The sequence below is a fragment of the Alosa sapidissima genome, chromosome 14 (genome assembly GCF_018492685.1).
Source record: "Alosa sapidissima isolate fAloSap1 chromosome 14, fAloSap1.pri, whole genome shotgun sequence".
In the NCBI taxonomy this organism is placed as follows: Eukaryota; Metazoa; Chordata; class Actinopteri; order Clupeiformes; family Clupeidae; genus Alosa; species Alosa sapidissima.
Window position 1 is genome coordinate 29715113 of NC_055970.1, and position 23716 is coordinate 29738828.

At 44.0% G+C, this 23716-nt stretch overlaps 1 long non-coding RNA gene across 1 annotated transcript; it reads left to right on the forward strand.

The window, feature by feature from the left end:
• Nucleotides 1-596: 596 nt before the first annotated feature.
• Nucleotides 597-22184, forward strand: LOC121681858. The gene is made up of 4 exons (XR_006022323.1): nucleotides 597-789; nucleotides 6825-6883; nucleotides 21183-21266; nucleotides 21570-22184. It is a non-coding gene; the product is annotated as an uncharacterized LOC121681858 (long non-coding RNA).
• Nucleotides 22185-23716: the final 1532 nt, after the last annotated feature.

The window sequence follows — 23716 nt, forward strand, 5'->3', positions numbered from 1 at the left end:
CACCCATTTTGATTATGATTATACAGTATAAATGAATAGTAAGTTGTGTATATGTGTATATGTGTATGTGTATGGGTTTGTGTTTATCTGTGTATGCATATGTGTATGTGTTCAAATTGTTTTGGGAACTGTCCAGACAAGACCTGAAGCACCATCGTGACATGACTGTCTGTTAAGTTAATGGTCTTCGGATCAGTGGAGTCGGTGAAGCCAATGGACAGGATGATATCATTTGGACAAGGCCAAACAAGGAGCGTGAGCAGGATGGCCGTGTTGCTGATTAGTCATCAGACGGACTTTGTTTTGCGCGAGTCAGTCAGGCTCGCACCTGTGTGTGGGGCGCCATGACGACGTCGTCTCCTGATTGGAATTGGATTTCCTGACTGCTCTCAAAACACAGAGCAGCGTTGGGAGATGTTCCATCCGTCAATGTGGAATCACTTTACATGAGGAAAGTTTTTTAGTGTGAGGAATTAAAAACTCTCTCTGTTTCTCTCTTTCATCAACAAGTTGGATTTCAGACACATGTAGACACGAACGCACACACACAACCTGCCAAAAGCCAGGCACAGCTTAGAAGAGTGTGATGTTTTAGGTCTCGTGCATGAGGTCGGGCAGACTAGGAACTGTCCATCCAGTAAGCTCGTGTGCAGCTGACCAGAAAGTACTGTAATTACAAAGCTCTCTTTGGCCTGTCCACCCAGCTACAGCTAACTTTGGATGGGAGGAATCATTGTCCATTTAGCACAGTCGGCCCTTGCGGGGAATATCATCAAACGACAGAACGAGGTAATCCAAGAACAAAGCGTGCGCGTGTGTGTGTGAGGGGTAAGGAAGGCTAAGCTAATTGTGCGCGAGCTATGAGGGATAACGAGGAGGCCATGAGTGTTACCTTCATTACTCTTCCGCTGGCGTCCCCACCCTCTCGCCTCTTATTTATTCCGAATTATTCGGAGAGATCATGTTCGATACAGCTCAGCTGGGCAGTCCGGCGCCCCTGTTCAGGGCAGGTTTTCGGAGAGAAGATAATTTATTAAAATTACTTTTTACTCATTTTGTTTAATGCATGCACTTTAACAATTAATAACCCAAGCGCGGGAGATTTTCACTAAAGGCCATTAATTTGTATAAAGCTGCCGTCTCTGACAGAGGAGATTTTTTAAACTGATCAGGAGAAAGTGAAATTATTCTCTCGCCTCAGGTGAAATATTACTTTCTTCAGGAATTCTTCTGGTCTCTCGGACGGCGCTTTATGACCTTGTCATTGATCAGCACACAGGGAAGGTTTCTGCTCACACCTGCTTCGAGCAAGGGGTTGTTCTTTTTTTCTCTTTTGTTTATTTTTTTCCTCCAATCTCTCCCATGCTATCAGAGAGTTGAGGGTTGAATATGTGAAAACTCAAGGCCTTTATGAAAACAGGGCTGCTTTGTATCCATATCACTGGATCATCCTCCTGGCCAGCCAGTCTCCAGAGGGAGTGTGTCTGTGTGTGTGTGAGAGAGAGAGAGAGAGAAAGAGAGAGAGAGAGAGAGGTAGCGCATGGGTTACACTGGAGCTTTCTTTGTGGTGCCTGTGAAAGTGAGCCTGTAGGTGAATATTAGTGTGTGTGTGTGTTTGTTTACCCTGATTATTATTTTTGTCCAAAACACCCATTACGTGGAGACTCATAACACCTCCTAATGGTACATGTCACTCTTTGGTCCTACCGGTCTGGCCCAGTTTAAATAATTCAGGCCAACAACACAACGTGCCTTTTCTTTCTTAACAGCCCAGTCTGGCCGTGGCACATGGGGACCTTCACAGGAGTCCTCCACCTTCCCAGCCCTCCCTCCTTTGATCAGGCCTGATATTTTCTGAGAGAGTTGAGGTTGTGTTTATTTTCAAACACCTCGCTGGGCACAAACCTGCCCGCTCCCCATGTCTCAAGACGAGACGCCGCTCACAGCTGTTTATTTAAAGGCTGGAAACACGCTATACTTCATCTTCAGGGTGGGGGTCCACACTGAAATCGCTCTGGACTGGGTGTCCAGGGGCCTCACTCAGGCACAGGGTGCTGTTGTTCCGTGACACAAGAGTGAAATTGATCCGGCCGGTCTTTAAAAAGCCTAATCTAGTGAAATGATGTGAGTTAGCTCTATTCCCTCCTCTCTGTGCACTCAGGCTGTTTATTTGAACGTATGTTTGGTGGAAACACAGATATCCATCAAAGAATAATATATGAAGTCCTCTCCTAGCTGTAATTATAAGAGGCACTGGACTCTGCATTAATGTGTCCTCTCCAAACGCATTCGTCAAAATGAGTTTCTCTTTTTTCCCCCTTGCTCGCCTTCCTTCTCTCTTTTTTTCTCTCTCCCATCCCTCTCTCTCTCTCTCCCTCTCTCTTTCTCCGGTGGTACTTTTAAGTTCAGAGACTGAGAGCATGTCTTCATTAGTTGCATTAACATTCACAGGCTGTAGTAAATTCTGACAGTGAAAAGGTCCCCGTAACCTTTAGTTGTGCAGAAATTTACTTCCCAAGAAAATTACAGCTGGCACTGTCTTAATTAATGCTCGCTTTCTTTTCTGAAAACCCAGGGCTTGTCAGGAGAAGAGAGAGAGAGAGAGAGGGAGAGGGGGGAAAGGGAAAAAGGGAAAAAGGAAGGGAAAGGATAAGACAAAAATGGAGGAATGGTAGAAAAAGATGACAAACTGGGGTCTGGAAATGGCCGGATGTGAGGAGAGGAGTCTTGAGATTGCGGAGGTTAATAATAACAGTGTAACGCAGCCAGATTTCACAATATTATCCTTGTGGCTGCAGGGTGGAGGGGTTCGGGGGGGTTAATCATGGTTAAAAGAAGATTCTGATCTATCTCTTCTTTCCTTCTATCCTTTATTTTCTCTCTCTCCCCCTCTTTTTTGTTTCCCTAAAGTGATATAAAAACTAGAGCTGGTGCAAGAACTAATACATATTTTATCTGCCGTTATCTGTAGCAAACACATTGTGTCCTGTAACCCAAATCCATCTTCAGATGGAGTGAGGGCACCATCTCGCCACTGATTAGGTCACAAACAAATTGGAATAATACAAACAAGTCCAAATAGTGCGGTCGAGGATGAGGGGACAGCGTGGTAGAGCCTGGAAATGAGGCAGGCTGGGATTGATAAAGCTGCGGCTCCGCTCCGCTCCCAGTCGGAGTCGGAATGCGGCTGCTGATGTGTCGGATGAGCCTGGATTCTGCTATTCTGCCCCTGTTGCCGGGTGAAGCCCTCTGGGTTTGATCATTAAACTTCACCGGAGGGAAGATCTCTCTCTCTTTCTGTCACACACACACACACACACATGTGCACACACACACACAATTGCACACACTCTTATCCACACACTCCATACTCTTTTGTTTTTGGGTCTTTTTTTCTCTCTCCGAGACACTAATTAGGGGTTGTGACTCACAGTTGCGCTGATAGACAAATGTCAGAAGACTCTCACGTTGGCTATTAATTGCTGAAATGAAAGCCAGAGGGGAGCAGACAGACCTCTCTCCTCTGAGACCCATCTCCTGCCTCCATCAAACTCTCAAACTGCCACAGAGAGCAGACCTCACCAGACTGGAACGCAGGCTGAGGAGTGGGATCATGGACCTGAGTTTACTTACACCATTGACCAGGTGTTGGCAGATTTACTTTGACTATACTTATTTATACTTCGCTATAAGGTGAAGACAATAGAAGATTTGAGGAACACTTAGAGGCAATCTATTTCTGTTTAGTTGCATAAAGTAACCAGGTTTAATTATTTGTGAGAGGTTGACCATGGCTTACAAAGACACAGACTACCCGCCATGGTCATTTATTTGGTTATATTTCCAACAAGCAGGCTCTTGCATAACTGTAGTTATCACTTCATTTTAACACTCAGTCGCTTTGAATAGAACTGCCCTGGAGATTTTTTTAATTTCTTTTCCCGTTTCTTTTTTTTTTTTTTTGTTAGTGCGGGGTGTGTGACACCTTCATTAAAATGAACTCTTAACGATTACATTACAAATTCCCTCCAAGTCTAATTACCAGGCCATATGCCGTTCTGGAGCTCTCCAAAATGAGGAGACTCAAGGATGTCAGCAACTTTTTTTCTCTCTCTAAAATAACCACACAACTCGTGTGATCCAATCACTTCTCTCTAATTTGCCAAGCACATCCTCCCCTCTGAAGAGGGAGTGAGTGAATCATTTTTGTGACTTTAAGCAACTTAGCACATTACTATCACTTCACTAACACAATAAGGTGGACCAATTATATCAACTAATTAAAACAATTAAGTGGCAGAGGGCCTAGTATCTAAATTCTCCATGTCAAGCCTGAAGTCAGCTTATTAAAAGTGTCCTCTAATGAGCATCAGACAGTCTCTCCATGTCTTCTCCTCTGGCTCCTTCTCCTCTGGACAGCCGAGTGAGAGAGAAACCGAGAGGGAAAGAGATCGAGAGAAATGGAGGGAGGGGAGAGAAGGATAGAAAGAGGCGGGAGGAGAGAGAAATATAATCATGTTCATACGGAGCTTCTCAGCGCTGCATATTCAAAATGTCACCATGGCACATTGTTCTCTGTGTTTGAGTAACATACTGTAGCATTTAACACAACAGCACAACTCCCAGCCCAATCAGCCATCCGAACGGCAACTTTTGCTGTCTGACCTGTTCTAATTCCTGAACAGACTTTGTTTGCGTCCTCTAATTTCCTCTACTCTGCTCTATATTCCTTTCGCACCAGAATCCTGGAATACGAGAGCCCTCTCCATGTCCCTTGCGATGATAAACTGCTGCTGATTCCATGACTCCAATTTGTAATTTTCCGAGTGCAGAGGTAGGACTGGGACGATTGATCAAATTGAGCAGCAACATGAGCGACCCTCTTTTTCACCCCTTCCCCTCCTTCCCCTCTCTCTCTCTCTCTCTCTCTCTCTCTCTCTCTTTCCCTCTCTCTCCTGCCCTAAGACCCTCTTAAAATATTCAGGTAGATTTATGAATGGTCACTGTCTCACCATCTATTTTTATCTTTGATATTGACAGAAATACATTCAGGAAGAGGAATTAAATGTTGGGCTCGGCGGGTGAGGCTGGGCACATTGGATGGAGGGCAGAGTGATGGGGTGGAGGGAGGGATTAGCATCAGATTAATGTTTTGGGGGGAACAAAAGTAGACATAGATTTATTCATATGGACATAGATTTATAGAGACATTGATTTATGTATTAATTTTCCTTTTCTTTTACAAAAGAAAAAACAACAATGAGGATCAAAGTTCCGGCTCATGTTCTTTCTATACATTACGGGTACTCATACATGTGAGATCACTGTATGTATTTTAAAACATAAGCTTCTATAATGGGGGCCATCATAGTCACTCTGGTGTAATGGTGTATTGCAGACTTCTCAGTGACTCCTATATGAGTCCACTATGGCTGTGTGATAGTGAGACTCGGTGTGAGTGTAAGTGGCAAAGCACACACACACACACACACACACACACACAGAGAGAGAACTCCACGCTGCACTACGATGAGGACCATAGCCTCTGCTCGGAGTGACATCACCGACGCGTGCGCCTCAGGGGGGTGAGGTGGGGGGGTACCGAGGGGGCCTGCACTCGATCCGATTATTTGGGAAGGACAAAGTGCTTGTGTTGATGAAGAGCCGCTCGAAAAATCTGGAAGCAGGGAAAATCAATGCAGATCCACGGGGCCATGGTGCATTGATCACGTTGCCACATTGACAATCCATGCCTTGTTTAGCTATGCGAGTGAATGGGCCCAAATGAGCCACTTGTGAAAGTTTTTTTTTTTTCTTTTTGGCGCCATCTTGTTTTGTTGTTTCTTTTTTCACCCCCTCTGTCTCTGTCTCACTGCCCCCCCTCCTCCACACACACACACACACACACACACCACCCCTCTCTCTCTCTGTGTCACTGTATTGACAAGGCAGGGGAGCAGCCATGATTTATAATCACACATTCAAAAGTTTCAATGAAAAAAAGACCACGACAAACTTTTCCAGCACAGGAGACCCAGATAGCTTGATGTACAAGCAGAGCGAGACACATTTTCGTTTTTAATTCCCTGTTTTTATCCCGAGTAGCTTTTTGAAAAAAAAAAAAAAAAAGAAAAAAAAAGAACATCCACCGGGTCGGTCTTTCTTATAGTTTACTGCCGAATCAATCCCCTCAAGCGGGGAGACACTCAAATGAGGGCCTCTCATTACAGCAGGACGTTGTTTGTCCAGAAATCTTTTTCCTCACACCTTGTTAGAGATGTCCAGCCAGCGTAATTGGATCCATCTCGGTGAGAGGAGCAGGCTCTGACAGACGCCCGGCCTAGAGCCTGCTTAAATGACAAATGTTCCCCCCTCTTTTAAAAAGCTGACCATTTAAAGGCATGACGTCTCGTTATTACTGTGCAGACGGGGATTTGAAGGCTCTGGCAATCACGGCAGCTCAGGCGCCCATTTCAGATACCTTTCCCTGAGACAATGAGTAAGAAATCACCTCGCATGAAGACCTGGGTGATTTTAATATTGCATGGAACGGCTTGTTGAATTATCTGATTGGTTGAATTCCTTTTGGCAGTTGTAAACAGGTGCTAGATGACGATTCATTAAACAATCTTCTTTTTTGGAACAAAATTATATTGTTTTGAAACAGAGCTGGGCGGCTGACCAAGCCAGTCTCATTTTAATTACCAAAAATTGTTTGTTTATTTTCGTGACAGCGTCACGCGAGACAATGGGTTGATTTGCTTTAACTCAATTTGGGAATGCTTAATCCTAGATGTACCAAAGTAACATTCTCTCTCTTCCAGGTGAAGACAGAAGGATCTCCTGGATGCCCTCCAGCCTCAAAGGACCAGTCCAAACACAGGTGAGTCCTCTTCCTGTTGTCATGGTTTGTGCCGGTGTTCCTGATTAAGAGAGGCCTTTGTTTAGATGTGGCGTAATTGAATGGAGTCCTGAAACGCCCATGAGTCATATTTTCACCTGGAGCTGTGCTTTCTGGGTATCCATATGGTGCAGACTGGCTTTGGGAAAACCACCTGTTCGACACGGAATGGCTGTTCTCTCAGGCTGTAGACGTCTTACTTTTATAAAAACACAAGGCACGCACAGACACAGACAAATAAACAAAGAAGTGCCTTTTAACAGTGAACAACAATTCGCCCAGGCTTGTTTAATATCTAACCGCCAGTGGCTCAAAAGCACAGCGACCTGTCTCACATCACAGGATTATTCCAATCGGAGCCAAAAGTTGAATCTGACACTGCAGATCATGTCCAGTCTGTCCGAGAACAAAACAACTGGAGAGCACTGAGGACAAAGCCTCGACCCACTTAATCTACAGACATGCAGCTCAGTAACACACAGTGACAAACCAAATGATAGTGTGTGTTGTGGTCGACGCCAAGGCAAAAGCCTGCTACGCAAAGAGTGTGGGACTAAAACTCAATAAAATACAGGCAGTGAAAAAGAAGTCACTAAAATGGAGAGAGACAGAAAGAGTGAGGGAGAAATGGTCATGTCATTGGATTTATCGGGAGTGGGCCCTGCTCGTTTCGTGCCATCATTAGCTGATTAGGTGCTTGATGTTAGAGAGGGGGGGGGCTGGCAAGGTATGGGACAGGAGTCGGCCATTTGCACAGCACTGGAGATGATCAATGACCAATGGAGGACTGCCCACCCAAGCTGGGCCTCCACCTCACCAGTCACTCCTCACATGGTGTGTGTTTGGGATTTTCATTCCACTTTTAGAGCCACATCTACCTGCAGCAAATGTTGCACACAAATGTTACCTGCTGTCTCCAGAATTCTTGAGGTTAAAACAAGCACACCAGCCGTGGTTATAAGTGGGAACTCTTCCATTGCAAGGTGAGTGTGGCTCTTGGTGAGAGCTTGTTTTGAAATGTGCAGACTCATGTTGGAGAGAGCGGCGAGACAAGATGTGTTCCCATCCAGCAGCTGTCACCTCTGCTTCCCTGCTGGACGGCTCTTCCTGCTCACAGACTGATTTAACGCTGCGCAGGTCAAAACCCACTCGTTCCTTCCTATCGGAGAGGAAGTCAGCGTGGCTAGCGTAAGCATAACAGTGTGTGTGTGTGTGTGTGTGTGTATTTGTGTGTGTGTGTGTGTGTGTGTGTGTATGTGTATGTGTGTGTTTGTGTGTGTGTGTGTGTGTGTGTGTGTGTATGTGTGTGTGTGTGCGCGTGTGCGCGCGTGTGTTTGTGTTTGTGTGTCTGTTTGAGTGGTAGTTTTCTACGAACCTACGAAGGCCAGCTGTCAAAACTTGACATCAATCCATCTCCTTCTAAACCCAACGTCCTGTGCCTTTTTTTTTTTTTTTTTTAAACCAGAGTGCGAGACTGCGTCATCACTTTCTGTTTGGTCAACTTAACCCTTTTTTTTCTGGAGCGACTACAGGCATCCAACAGCGCAAAGCTTCAGCCGCTGAATAAACTACATGACCCAGAAGTCATGTACCACATAGATGCTCTCCTCAGCCGGTTAAGTCGCCTGTATGCGGTGAGACAAAAGCAATTTGCAAAGTTGAAATGGAGGAGCGATAGGCCATCCGTTGTGCGGCGGGCTGGGGGAGGCTGCTGGGGGAGGCTGGCGGTGAAGCCCTCTGATGAGCAGAGGTAATTCAGCCGCGCGCTCCCTGGTGTTGCTCTTATCTGCTTTATTGAACATAGCACCCTGTTTCCACGGCCATTTACATAAACTGAGGAGTCTATATATTAAAGAAGCACCAAATGACTCATGACTGGGACTCCACAGCTACTTGGTCCTCCTCTCTCTCTGTCTCTCTCTCTTTCTCTCTCCTCCCTTCCCCTTCTCTCTCTCCTCCTCCACCTCCTTCTGTTCCCCTCTTTCTCCGCACCTCTGCATTGCAAACCCTTACATTAAATTGTGATAGATGAAGAACGGAGGCCATTCATACAAATCAATGACTTTAGTGTGTGTGTCATTAGCCTGAGAGATGCAGGCAGCGGTCAGCGCCATAAATCAAGTGATGATCGGCCTGTCTGTGACGCCGCGCCAAACCTACACACGCGCATGCATTAGGGGGATGCTGCAGAATCACTGGGAGAGAGGGAGGGAGGGAGAGAGGAGGGATGGGAGAGGGAGGGATGGTGGGAGAGAGAGAGAGAGGGAGGGAGGGAGGGAGGGATGGTGGGAGAGGAAGAATGGTGTGAAAAAGGAGAGTAAAGGCAGCCATTAGCATAGTAGTTTTACCCCCATACGCTCACTTGGTATGTGTGTGTGTGTGTGTGTGTGTGTGTGTGTGTGTGTGTGTGTGTGTGTGTGTGTGAGGGTAGGAGCAGAGAGTGGGTCTGACCCACACCACCCCCTGTGACATGACGGGCCAGTGGATTAATGACCCTCTAGTCTTGATACTCAGATGCAGATCCTGATGCTGGAGACCCAGCGACCCAGAAATCCAGGGAGACAGCGGTCAATAGGAGGCTCCTGGACAGGCCATTCACCCTCCGTGGAGCTGCGACAGGGAAAAATCATTCCCGCTTCCCACAGGAGGCTCTTTGATTTAATATGAGCAAACACATATACAATGGTGGATGAAATTTAATGAGCCAGTCGCCTCTTAACAGTAGCATTAAAAAGTTACAGAAGGAAGGGAACAGTATCTGATGGTGGAGATGTTTGTGGTGTTGTGAGTCGAGCTTAATCAGCTGAAGTGTAAGTTTCCGAGCACTGGAAAGTACAATCACACAGAGATCCCACTCTTTTACAATAAAAGTCAATAGTTGTATAGAAATGTTATTGTGAGTTTACATAAGGAGAAGCCGAATGCCCATAGACATTAGGTAATACAGACATAAATAATTAATCTGATTTATCTTGTTTTTCGGTTGATTGGTGATACACACTTTGAGACTTCAAACAACAGCGTTTGCATATATTTAAAGTCAATTTATCATGAAAACTTTGTTTATTTTAGTCTGTATGTGGAAATGATCACAAAAAACTGTGCTAAATAACTAGCCAAGCTTCTCTCCAGAGACTCCCTCTGCATTTGATCTAAAGAAATTAAAACTAATTATCTATTTATAAACAAAGTAACATTCATTTTCATCTCTGAGGTTGGTTCCCTCCACAATAGTGGTGATGAAAAAAATCAATTATAATTCTCTCCTTTGTAATATGAAGGGTAAATCACCCATTTGGATATCTGGCAGTAATTTGATCTCTGTAGAATACCAAGAGATGTTGTCTTGCAATTTGAATGTGTGTGCAATTTAACTGGGTGTATTTGTGTGCATGTGTGTGTGTGTGTGTGTATTTATGTGTGGGTTAGTGCACATGTCGCATGATTCCAGTGCATGTGTGGACTGCATGTGACACGCTCCGTCACTCCGTAATTAATGCTCTCTTAACATGGGAACAGAAAGTAAAATCCACACTTTTTTTTTCTCCACCCGAGAGAGACAGAGAGAGAGAGAGGAGTGAGAGACAGAGAGCGAGAGAGAGCGCGCGCGAGAGAGAGAGAGAGAGAGACGGTCTCCCTCCTCAGAGCAGAGGCGCTCCACTCTCTCCCCGGGCCGGCGTGCCGTAATGAACCCCGCTGCAGTGCTTCCCCAGGCCCTGCTGGGGCTCCGGTGTCGTGGCCGAGCTCCACGGCCTACTTTCTGCCTGTGTGAGTGGGGCTGCGGAGGCCTCCTGTGATGTATGGCCATTGACACCATCAGACAAAGGTATTATTAGCGGATTAGGTGGAACTGGGACAGGGTGCGCTCTCCTAAAGAGCTCTGGTGCTTCCAAAAAAAGGAGGAGGGGGAAAGGGGGAAGAAGAAAAGAGGTAAAAAGAGAAGAGGAGAAAGAAAACCCTGGGGCACGATGATCCCTCCCCAATTACGACACACTGGGACCGGCACACTTAAGGGGTCACACATGAAAGCCAATAAATGTTTGCGAAATGAACCTTGCCCTGCTGTAAAACCTGTGTGTGTGCCACTGAATCAGTATGTCTGAGTATGTACATCTGTGTGTGTGTGTGTGTGTGTGAGAAAGCGAGAGAGAGAGTCTGAGAGCTTACCCATGTGTGTATGCTTGTGTGTATGTGAGTGTGTGTGCATGTGTGTGTGTGTGTGTGTTCACCCTTGGCTCCAGCGACCTACACAAAGACCAGTGAGACACACAGACCAATGTGAGACAACAACACTGACAGAAGAGAAGTGCGAACAGGAGTACAGCTCAGAGAAATAAATAAATAAATAAATATGATCCGGGCACCAGGGACCATGGGGTATGACAGGAAAGACAGATAGAGAGAAAGAGAAGGAGAGAGAGAAAGAGAGGGGACTGGGAGAGGTAGATGGATTGTCTGTTTTACTGAGCTCCCGTGCCTACCTGCCTGCGTCCGCCTTTCCTCTTGTTTTGCTTTTATCCCTTTAGTCTGGAGGAAGCCTAATTAGCTGCAGCAGTGGGCCTCTCTCCTTGCCCTTAAATCAGTAATTGGTTTCAGTGCTGAGACTGTCAGGAAATTAACACATCACACCGTGACAGCTGCTAATTTTTTTCCCTGGTATTTGTCACGTGAGTCGCCGCTGATTTGCCAGGGAGCATAACAAACGAGTGGTCTGTAATCAGAGGCCACTCGCTGGCGTGTGACTGTGCCATCACGAGCATGGCGTGTCTGGGAGTGTGTGTGTGAGTGTTTGTGTATGTGTGTGTGTGAGCGTGTGTATGTGTGTGCTTGTGTGAGTTTTCCTCTTGGAGCGTTTGAGTGTCTCTGTGTGATAAGGAGTTAGCAAGACCAGGAGTGTGTGTGTGTCTGAGAGAGAGAAACAGTGAGGGAGAGGAAAGGAGAGATATGGAGAATGTTTGTATGTTTGCGTGTGGCTCATGCAATGAGAGAGAGAGAGAGAGAGACTGGTGACAATCAGTGATTATGGATGGTGTGAAGGGCTCCACATACAGAGGAATTGTGCCTGTTCTCCACATCTACTGATATTTCTGTTCCACCTGCTGCCTTCCCCTGCTTCCTATAAGGACCTCAAGCTCTGATCTCAGACCTGTAACATCCCTGATGGGATGAGCACTATACACACACTGCCTGTTTTTCTCATACACTCATGGATGCATTTACATGCTTATCTAGCCGTTGCTGTAACCTAACGGGCTTCATCGCTGCTGACAGATTAGGCCAATAATGATAGCATGATTAGAGTCTGATCACTTAGTGGCTGATAAGACAGCCATTTAACACCCCAGATAAGATCAGATGCTGGCGGAGGTCACCTGAAGGACACCGATGCAATCTTTCCCACCTCGGAAAATGTGACTTTCACTCTAAAGTATCTCATGTTTTATATACCTCTGATCAGGGTTGTAAAATATTAATTAATTGGCTTGTGATGTTGTTTTACTCAGGCCACCTCCAGAGTGCCGACGGCTCCATCCGGTAAACAAAAATAATCTCGGTGAGCACGCGCTGAAATACGAGGCGCAGATGGGGAAACGTTTTTCTTTTCCATCTTTTTAATGTTTTTGCCGCGCGTCTCCTCATCGAGAGAGGCCAAGATGTGGGCAGGACGTGTATAAATCCCTCAAAAACTACAGGCAGATAATGGCCCAATTAACCTTTTCAGAGTCCCCCCTCCGTCAGCAGAATTTACGGGCGCTTTTTATGAAATGAACTTCTCTGCTCTGTGAACTGCCGCTGATAGAGATCGCCAAGGATCTCTCCCCCCATGCTTGCTCTAGAGCTACGCCACTCCTGTAAACAACCGCAAAAAAGAGAGAGAGAGGGGGAAAACAAACAAGGCGAGAGAAAATGAGACGTTCAAAAAGCAGATGTTTAATGTTCCAAGAGACTTTTCTGGGTTAGTGTTTGTGATCATATTAGCTGTTGGATTGGGTGGGGGGTGGGGGGGGGGGGGGGGTTGGGTTGGACGCAAAGGACATGAGGCGCTAACATCAGCCGCAGCATGTTGGAGAGGGAGGTGAGGGCGAGGGGTCAAGAGGGACTCCAGATGGGGACAGGCCGATAGGCTGAGCGGGGGCGTACAACCGGGAAAGGGTCACAAGATGCCCCGTCTCATGGACAACCCTGCAGAAACTGTCGTCCTCTGCGGTTCGTCCGGGTGAAAGGTCAAAAGGTCACTCAGTTGCACCATTTGAACCACTTCTTCTCCAGGACTCACCTTGAAGATATCACAGCCCACGCCTGTTAATACATGTTTACTTTAAAGGTGCAAATTACATGAGACATTCATGGATGTATTATCTTTGCAGCAAATTACTGTAACAAAGAAAAATGCATATATTTAGTATGTTTGCAACATATCACAATGTATTAACAAGGATCATTAAACCAGTTACTTATGTGGTGTCAAAAGTGCTTTAATTTTTAAACAGAACTCATTAACAAGCTATTGTGAGTTACAGTATTGTTTCTGAGACAAGACTTTACACTATGAGGAAAGATATCACGCCTGTTTTACAACAGTGTAGTATAGTACATTTCTTGAAAAAAAAAGAAAAAGATGCCACTCCAAAATCCAGTAAAATCGAATAAAAAGACATATCTGCACTAAAGTCAAAGAAGAAGGAGAGGAATGGAGAGAGACAGAGCACAGACAAAACAGTCTGGTGGAGCCATTGTCACCGCACATTAATCAAGTAGTTTGGCGCTTAAAAAGAGGAAAGGATGCAAGGACAAACAAATAAAACAAAAGAAGAAAGAAAATACTGTCGTTCAGAAAATATATCCCCGTCTACTCTATAAACTGCTCCCTTAGGGCCTTGCTGTGTCTTGTTGCGTTTGTCTCTGTATGTTTGTATATGTGTTTTTTCTCCTCTTGTTTGTGTGTTTTTTTTTGTCTTTTGTTTGTGTATGTGTGTACTTCAGTGTGTGTGTGTGTGTGTATGTGTGTGTGTGTGTGTGTGTGTGTGTGTGTGTGTGTTTGTATGGGTGTGTGCACGTGCGTGTGTGAAAAGCCACTCCATTTGAAGCCTGTCAGTGAACAGAGAAAATCTATTTGGGCCGTGCACCAGAGTGTGTTTTGCGTGTGTATGAGTGCATTTGAGAGTGGGGATGTGTATGTTTGTTTGTTTGTGTGTGTGTGTGTGTGTGTGTGTGTGTGTGTGTGTGTGTGTGTGTGTGTGTGTGTGTGTGTGTGTGTGTGTGTGACTGACACCCTGAGGGTACAAATACAGTTATACAAAACAGGGGGAGGTGTTGGGGGGGTGGGGGGGCAGCCTGTGTGATATTTCTTGATTTTGACAAGCGCCCTGCCAAGGTGAAATTGTATCTGAGGCTCATCTGAGCTGCTCTCTCTCTCTCTGCTCCAGCCTCTTACATGAAGTTAGTGTTGTTTTCTACCTCATCTCTTTTCAAATGTGGCGGCGGGCTGGTGCGGGAGGTGGCTTCTTGCGCCTCCGTGTTTGGTGAAATTGGACTGCCTCTCCCCATTATTGTAAACATCATCCCCGTCGACATGGCTGCTGGTTGCCGTGGCATCGGACGGGGCCGCCTTGGATACATCTGCTAAGAGAGATCCATTAGGGGCAAACTATTTTTGATTTACATGTTGAGACTTTTTAAAACTGTCACATCCACTGGGCTCTCCCTGAGACAACTTGCCTTGTGTGTGTGTATGTGTGTTTCTTTTCATTTTCCTTTCTACTTTTTTTTAACCTTACTTCTTATTTTCCCCCTATTCTCTTCTTCTCCTCCTGCTCTCGGGAAGACAAGATTTCTCTCCTCCGGCGAGGGTCACATTGCAGCAGGCAACCTCGGCGGGCTCAGTAAACAACACTCCTGCGCGAGCACTCGCCGCTTGCACCCTGCCATCTACCTCATTACGGCAAATGCACAACTTAATGACCTCACCATCAGCGCGGCGCCCATCACCTGTCACACAAGCAATTAATTTTATCCAAGGCACGAATCGCTGCAGATCATTTAAAGTTTTGGAGTCATAATGTAATTTATATTAAAAAAATGTATATATGACACATATGTTATCATATAAAAAGACAACAAAAAGCTCATTAAGCATGTAAAAACATCGGAGAGACCCCTGCTTCCTCCACTTTCCCCACAATTAAGAGTGGTACGATGTAGCCGTTGCCGACACTATTAAACTTTAACATTCCGCTGAACTGCAGCTCAGAAGACAATAATTCTGGAAACAGTTATTTTGATGAACTCTGCAAAGCTAAAAAAAAAGTGAAAGGAAGGCTTGAGGGATTGTGAAAATAGATTCATTAGAGGATCACGGCTTGTAAGAATAATTCAAAAGTCACAAATATAAGACAAATACACAGTTGTTCAAATACACAGATACACACATACACAGATGTTAAGAGTTTGAAGATCATTCTTCCTGATTGCTAATACTTTTTTATGTAATTCCCCTTATGCCATCTGAAATATGTCAACTGTATTTTAAAATACAAGGCCAATTTCATCTTTTGAATATTTGAGATTTTGTTGTCATTTGATGGTCACACATGTTGACTTTCACAAAAGGACACTGACTTCATTTATGCAACAATTAGACAATTCATCCTGTCCCCCATCACATCCATTACACGTCTATGGGCCTGTGGATGTGCTGGAAGCTGATGCTTCATCTTCCCTTGCTACAATTTTATAAATCCGAGCGATTTCATAAAAGTCCCATTATATCAAAATTTACTGATGTTATGGCTTATGCTACAAATATCTCACAAAGGTGTGAATGTCGCCAGTGGCTAAGCTGGTAAAAAATGGAGCAATAATATGTATTGTGTGTATGGAGGGCATATGTTCTGAATGACAATATGAGCTCCTTTATGCCTCTGCCCCACCATGGGACTACATAAAGAAGACACTCATTAATGCATTATAAGTAATGGATTATGTGAATGCTTCTTTATGGACGTGTGGATTCCTTCGTATGTTAAAGATGTGCAGCACGGGCACATTTTCATAAATGCTTCAGGCTGGAAGACATAGCAAGCACACTCCTGTTTTGGCTCATCTGTTTAAAAGACATGCTATGGCTTGGGAAAGTATGACAAGGTGAATAGAAGCGTGTTTCTAAAGTCATGACAATTAAGATGGCAGGTAGCTTTTCTTATAAATGAAATACTGTATATATTTCTTCTGACTAAATGAACAAATCATCAAGACAATATGCTCTTCTATTGTGTTTGTCAGAGTGGCCACATATTTTATACTGGCTTAGCTTCTTATGCTATGATAGTCACATTGAGAAGGACCTTGGCTACTGGACATTTATAGTTACATAAAGGTTAGCATGTTATGACCTGCTAAATGTGCCTCAGAAAATCTAAGCTCCCACATTTCATACAGATCTCCAACACTGGATTATAGCCTTAGCTGAACATCTTGACCTTATAGGTAACGGTACGTCTTTATGTGCTGTGATAAAACTCATTTGAATGTGCGATAAATGCATTGCGACCTCACTGGTGTGGCTTAAATGAATCTTAAACATTTTCCACAATTAAACTTGTAACAAGTCCTGCTCTCCTTTCCGTTCTAATTCAAACGGAATTCCTCATCCTTGCATTTTTTTTTTTTTTTTTGTATCAGCCGTTAAGCCTTTCTACGGATTCTCACTAAGTATGCAGATGCATCATACTCCTGTACAGGATATGCAACAGGAATGTAAATAATACAAATAGCTCATTCTGGCTGAATATTCCCTCTACTCCCAAAGGCAACAGTATGGTGGGTTTGGGAAGGGGAATTGGCCGGTGCTGGAGACCCTCACTGTCTGGGTTCCATCACTCTGGGTCCTGGGTCACGGTCCTGGATGCCCAGCCCTCTATAATTGCGTGCTTGTATACCAGAGGAAATACTTCACAGTATAAGCGCAGGTTTCAAGGACAATTGAACTCTATTGGGCGGAAATTAGGTTTGGGCCTCTGCTGATGATAAAGTGTGGCGCCACAGCACCTAATGACCCTTGTGATGTTGCAGGGAGTGGGTCAATGACTAATAAGCAAATATCACACGTAGCAAGCCATCTCTGTCGTCCGTCACAATTAAGCATATGTGTGTCCGTGTACAGTATGTGTGTGTCCGAGTCCATGTGTGTCTGTGTCTGTGTACTGGTTTGTTTTTAAATATTATCTCTACTCTGATATATCTCCAAAACATTACAATTTAAAGACTCTTTTCAGGCCAAAATTAACTTTGTCTCTTTTTGTCAGTTATATACATTTCATCATCCTTTAATTATAGTACAAAAAACACACTAGATCAACTTTGCTTGTGCTAGGAATATCCACTATAATACTATATAAAATACCATGAAAAAAAAACATACATGCTAGATCTGTAAGTGTATATTATGTGAACAATTATTTCATTTCAAATGATCTATTATTCTACTTCTTTGGCTAAATAAGTATATATTATGCTATTCATCAATTGTGGATGTAGGGATGACACATCTTCCCTGTTCCATTCATCATGATTACGGGCTGATCATTCTCATTTGGTGTCCTGGACCATGCGCTAAGGGTTCTCTGTGCGGCTCCTGGCTTTGGTGTCGCACCAAACCCTCCCATTCGGCTGTTAACTGACTAAGTTACCTTTCCACCTGCTCTGAGGGCATCTGGGCTTCTCCTCAATGTGAAAATCACATTGATGTGTATATTTTTAAAGGTAATGGAAAAGTTAAAGGAGTGAGTGTTGCCATGAACACCATTTGTGGTTTAGAGGAAGATAACATAAAACATATTTTACTTACTGACTCCCAACCTCCACACCAACACACACAATTAGGCTTAGCAGCTTGCATTTGCTCTAGTATATTCTTGCACTAACATTACTATTTATATGTATATATTTTTTTAATTTCCTAATGATTTGGATGTATTTCAAAGCTTGAGCTGATCCTGTGGTGCTTTTGCCTGGTTTGTGTCTGTGTCTGTTTCACATCCCCGTGTGTGGTGTGGTGTGGCGTGGTGTGTGTGCCCCCCTTAACCTTGTCCCCCACTGTGTGAGCAGCATGGGCGGTGTGGTGTGTCATCAGGCGCTCTGCCAGAGCAGCCGCTTCCTCCCCCAGATCTGCTCTTCATTCCGCCGGCCTGGCCTGGACGCCGCCCGGCCTCTGTTTTGCATTGCATCATTTTTACATAAGGCAGTCTGGTTCCAGGCTGCTCCCAGTCAGCTCCCTCCTCAACGGCAACAATACACACATGCTCACACACACACACACACACACACACACACACACACACACACACATACACACACGTGCACACACACGCGCGCACACACACACGCACACATAAACAGACACATACACACACACACTACTCACATATACACAAACACGTGCTCAGACACGCATATGCACACAAAACATTTGAGACAGATTGGCCTGTTGCTAATGAGATGGATATGAGAGCAATCTGGTGTTTCTGTTAATCTGGCACAGTCTTTATCTCAACATGATCTGTAATATCCATTAGTACCTCTCTGTCTCTCTATCGGTGTCTCTCCCTTTCTCGCGCGATTCATTTATTTGTTTCATGTGTTAATTGTATGCTCATATTGCCAGCTCACCATTACTCTCTGCCATTCCAGTTTCCCCTTATTACCAATTCTGAACATTACAATCTAGTGCACGCACGGTACAACACACATATTGGTTTCATATAAAACCACAGAGTGATCCTTCCTTGGCAAGGCTTGAAGAAATTGCATGAGAGCAATCAGTTGTGTTTAATGAGAGCTCAGACTGCATAGTTTACTCAGTAAAACTACACCGATTCTGGCCCCTCCAAAAATAGATTTGTGTAAACGTGTGTTTTAAGATGGTTCTATCTTACCAAATTAATATTGACATGTTATCGGTACAGGTACTGTAGATCACCTATAAATATGCAACTCTTTTACAATGTCTTTTAAAGATAAGACTGGGGCTAGACCAGATGTTGTTAATAGAACAAACATTGCAGTTTGACTAAACAGCTGACAAAATAAAGAGGTGTCATTTTTGTTTGAACACTTGCTGATAAAAGAAAAGCTGGACAGGGCAGGAAACCCCATCATCACCACAAGAGTGGAGCAATGCTCACACCATTATACTTTTATGGTTACAATTTGGAAAGTGATAATTGATTTCTCTGATTGTTTTGGATGTATCACCCTATCCAAAAAAAAAAAAAACACCAAATAGGCTATTGCTTTGGTGGTTTGGAATGCCTGAAATGTTATCAAGAAACACTAAACTGGAATGAGTGACTTTTTTGTTGTGCACTGGAAGTTTAACAAAGTTCAATTCTGTCAATACTCTATCATCAACTAGCCATTTCACTACGTCCTGCTGAATCCTAGCCAAATCTACTGCTTCTGCCAACATGCTCGGTCATTAACGTTTTAGCCATTCTGACCAGTCATTAATGACTGCTTAGAAATGTAACTGTGTTTACCCACAGCACTCAAGAGTATATGCGGCGTGAGTGTTCTGGAGCCTCAAACAGGATGTAGTGAACTGTTTTGTTTAAGGTGAACCTGACTTCAAAAAGAAGGGATATACTATTTTATGAATGGCAACCAGTGTATAAATGTCCGACATGTTCAGCATACAGTCAAGGTCTAAAAGATTCTGTTAGAGCTAATATCTCTTCTAAATCTGAAAAAAAAAAAAAAATCTGATTATCATAGTAATCCTATTCTGGACTCTGCCTCCTAAAATACAGCATGTCTGGTAAGAATACAATACAAAGGCAAGTAGAACAACTGTGAAAATGTGTCACAGCAACATAGTAAAATTCATATCTCTAGTCGAGTCTGTTCAGTAATGCTCTGACCACCAGGCAATAAATCTTCTATATTTTATGCTGACTTAGACAAGCCCCATTAGACATATACATTTTTGTTGGTTTTTCTCCATCATCATGGTAGGGCAATACTGTATTATGTTACCTATACAGTCATTATACTATGATAAATAAATATTTTTTATTAAAATAGTGGCACAGGATTTTGGTGAAAACATCAATCAGTCTCTAACTGGCTAATTAGCCCAGTTATTTTTATGAATCGTGAAAACAGCAGATTGAGGTATGTTATTACTTCTGATTTTATTAGCATTTGCAAATAGTAAAACAGTAAAAACACACTCTGTCTTTCTGTCTTCCTCACTCACTCACTCACTCACTCACTCACACACATACATACATACAAACTTACACACACATACATACATACACACACACACACACACACACACACACAGACCACACAGCTGCTCTTTAGGAACAAATCTGAGAGAGCGGTCTATGCTTTCAGTGGGGAAGCCTTTTAAAATGGCACAGCTGAACAGCCTGTGCCACAGTATCAATCAAGCCTTTTGCAGTCCATGACACCAGCAATAGGAGAATAAATGTCTTCCATGCTCGGCTCACCAAAAAGCCTGCTTGCCGTCTTCAATCTGCAATGCGAAATTAACCTCTGTTTAATCGGAGAGAGCCTAGGCGGGATGGGAGGGGGGGCGGGGGTTGAGGGGAGGGAGGGACATGCTGGATGAAGAGCCCCTGACAACGCGAGAGTTCAAATCCTGTGTGTCGTTCAATTATACTTCCTTGTTTGGTCTGTCCTTGGGAGGAAACCCCCTCGCTTCAGTGCATTATACCCACTCCATAACGAATGGCACAGCAAGACACAGAGCACACAGAAAACAGTGTGTGCATGTGTGCGTGTGTGTGTGTGCAGGCATGCACGCGCTCGCTCTCACACACACACACACACACACACACACACACACACATTGTCTCAAATCAATGCACACAAACAACAATATACGTGTGTGTGTGTGTTCCCGTGTGCCTGCCTGTGCATGAGAAGGAATCTTTTTGTCATCTGCTTTGGCAAAATGACTTCCCTTTTGATGAAGCGTGTTGTCTGGGCCATGATGCAGTGGGGAGAGTAGAGGAGGATCTGAAATTGTCTAATGCTGATTGTGATTGCCAAGCGGAGGCAGGGCTATTATATCACTGAATCTTTGTTAAGCAGGCCCACAGAGTGCCTGACAGTATAATTAATCTTGCCATATGAACAAAGAGAGCAGACTCAATAGTATCGAGGACGCTTATTAAAAATACTAAACACCCCCCTCGCCCTGTTTAAAGGCAAAACCTTTTTGAAATTGTATCATTATCTTTTTGTTTTGCAGATTTTTCCCTCCCTCTCAGAGGTGAAAATGGATACGAGTGAGGGAGGCATGACTGATATTACAGGATGGTGAAAAATGATGCGTGTGAGTAAAAGACATCATCTCCATAACGAGTTGGCTTTTCTTATTTCTCGCTCTCTCTGTTCTCGCAGCAGAAAGGATATTTTGCTTCAGCATTCATGAAAAAATTATTTGAAAAATTGCTGTCATTTTATAAAGGGAAATATATCATTTTGCTTAGGAAGGTCACATTTTACAGCTAAAAAACTTTATGTTTTTAATAGTTCACTACAAAAACTTCCAGTATTAGCAAAACTTGATTTATCTTTCATTGCTGAACCTTTATATCAGTCATGATGCTTGCTGTGTTTCTTTCTCTACATACAGAATTACACCCCCCTTGAGAGGCTGACGAGTGACCTAACAAGTTTCTCAGTGCAGCTCTCGTGTGTCCCCAGCTACAGCCAAACCTGCCTGTGCCGACCGCTGTGAGCGAGTGGCCTGCTGCACAGCCGTGTTTATCCGAGGGTGGGGGCGGGCCGATCAACAGAGAGAGCGATAGGGCACTGCTGACCATGAGCTCCCAGTGCCACGGCGGGTGTATGTGTGTGTGTGTGTGTGGGGGTAGTCTGTTGTTGCCACGCCACCATCGGGGGATCGGTGCTCCCCGGCGTCATGGTTCAGAGGGAAGAGCACCTCCAGCCCAGCGCCCCCATCACGACCTCTTAAACACCACTTTTCTGGGGTTGTGATGGCTCACCGTGGGGGCCTGCTAGGAGCCAGGAGGGGGAGGAGAAGCTTAATTTAGCAGAAACACACGTGCGCCTGCAACACACAGGCGAGATCAGACCCGCGACCGCAAAATGGTTCTAATATATTCCCAGTGCTACTTGTGAATATGAATAAAAAAATTAATAATTAATTTTTGCCCAGGGCATGAAAAGATATACTAGTTTTAATTAGTGTACTGTACTCTTATGCAATTAAAAAATAATTGATGTCCATACGTATTGGCATTTCCTGTGATCGCTTTTCTTGCTGGTGTCAACAGAGACTGTGGCAAGATTCACTTCTCAATATTCTTCCACTAAAGTGAACACGGTGAATTAGAGTGTGATCTGATTGTTGCTGATGAGATATGGCAATAAAGCATTCATAGGATGCTAACTGGAAGACTAGCTGCTGGACTAGAACTGAGATATTTAGTGTACCTGTAGCTCTGCCATTGTAGGTGTAAATGTAGACCTTTTTTACTTGGGTTGCAGTTATGCGTTTGCTTGTAAGGATGGGCTCCTCACTCTCGCTCTATTTCACCTTCCCTCTCTCTCTTTCTCTCTCTCTTCCTCTCTGCATGGAGAGGTGGCAGATGGATGTGTGAGAAGCAGGAAATCTGCTCCTGTCCGTGTCAGTTCTGCTCCACAGAGCAGTGATAACTGAATAATAATCCTGATGGTATGCTCTCTCTCTCTCTCTCCCTCACTCCATCTCGTTTTAGCCCTTCTCATACTTTCTCTTATCTTCTCCATCATCCCTCTATTTTTTTTCTCGTTCACTATCATCTCTTCATTTCCCTTTATCTTCTACTGGACCAATGGACTGGATATCTGTGCTACTTGTGCTAGAGATTTGCACCAAGCTAAACTGATAACGGTATCCATTGTAAAGATGAGTATTTGTTGGATGTACCTGCAGCTTCTACTGTCTTTGTTGGGTACTTTAGTATGTGACATTGATTCTGACCACCATGATTATTAAAACTAGTTGACAAATGCTCTCTGACCTTACTGCTTCTTTCTGGTCTTTCTCTTCATAGGTATCCACTGAATAAAAATGGTCACTTGTTTGACAAGTGAAATGAAATTATGACAACAAACGGAAGTTGAAATAATATATATATAAAAAATAAGATATAAAATGAATAAATAGTGCGTGTCATCATTGCTTGTTTGCATTGCTTCATTGTCAAAAGCAAACAAAAAATATTTTTTTGTGATTATTTTTGAGGCACATTGCATTTTAATGATTTGTTGCTCTCTAGTGATATATGATACATATTTTTTTGCCATTCATTTCTGTTGCTCTCCTTTTCTCTACCCCTTCCTTCCCCTCTCTCTCTCTCTGTCTCTTTCTGGATTACACGGTGGGAAGCCACTTGGGCCTTCATGTGACTGACTGACTGCCATCAGCACCTTTAGATGTAAATTCAAATTTGCCTGAAAAGGAGAGGCAGACAGGAAAAAGAGAGGGGGATTTATGCCACACAGACGTCAAGGGAGAAGAGAAAGTGAGGGGAAGAGAGAGGGGGAAACTTCACAAGCCCAGCTAATGGAGTTGGCATGAGATTTGAGGATTTAATATTGCATGCGCCTGGGTTTTTTGTGCAATTGACCAACATGACATGCCTAACTGTCTAAATGGGAGCCTTTATGATGATAAGATCGCTGGCTAATAAGATATTTATGTGACATGCTGGCTGACGGATCCATCTCCCCACTGCCATCTTCACGCCTCGCCAAGCCGGTGAGGATCAAACG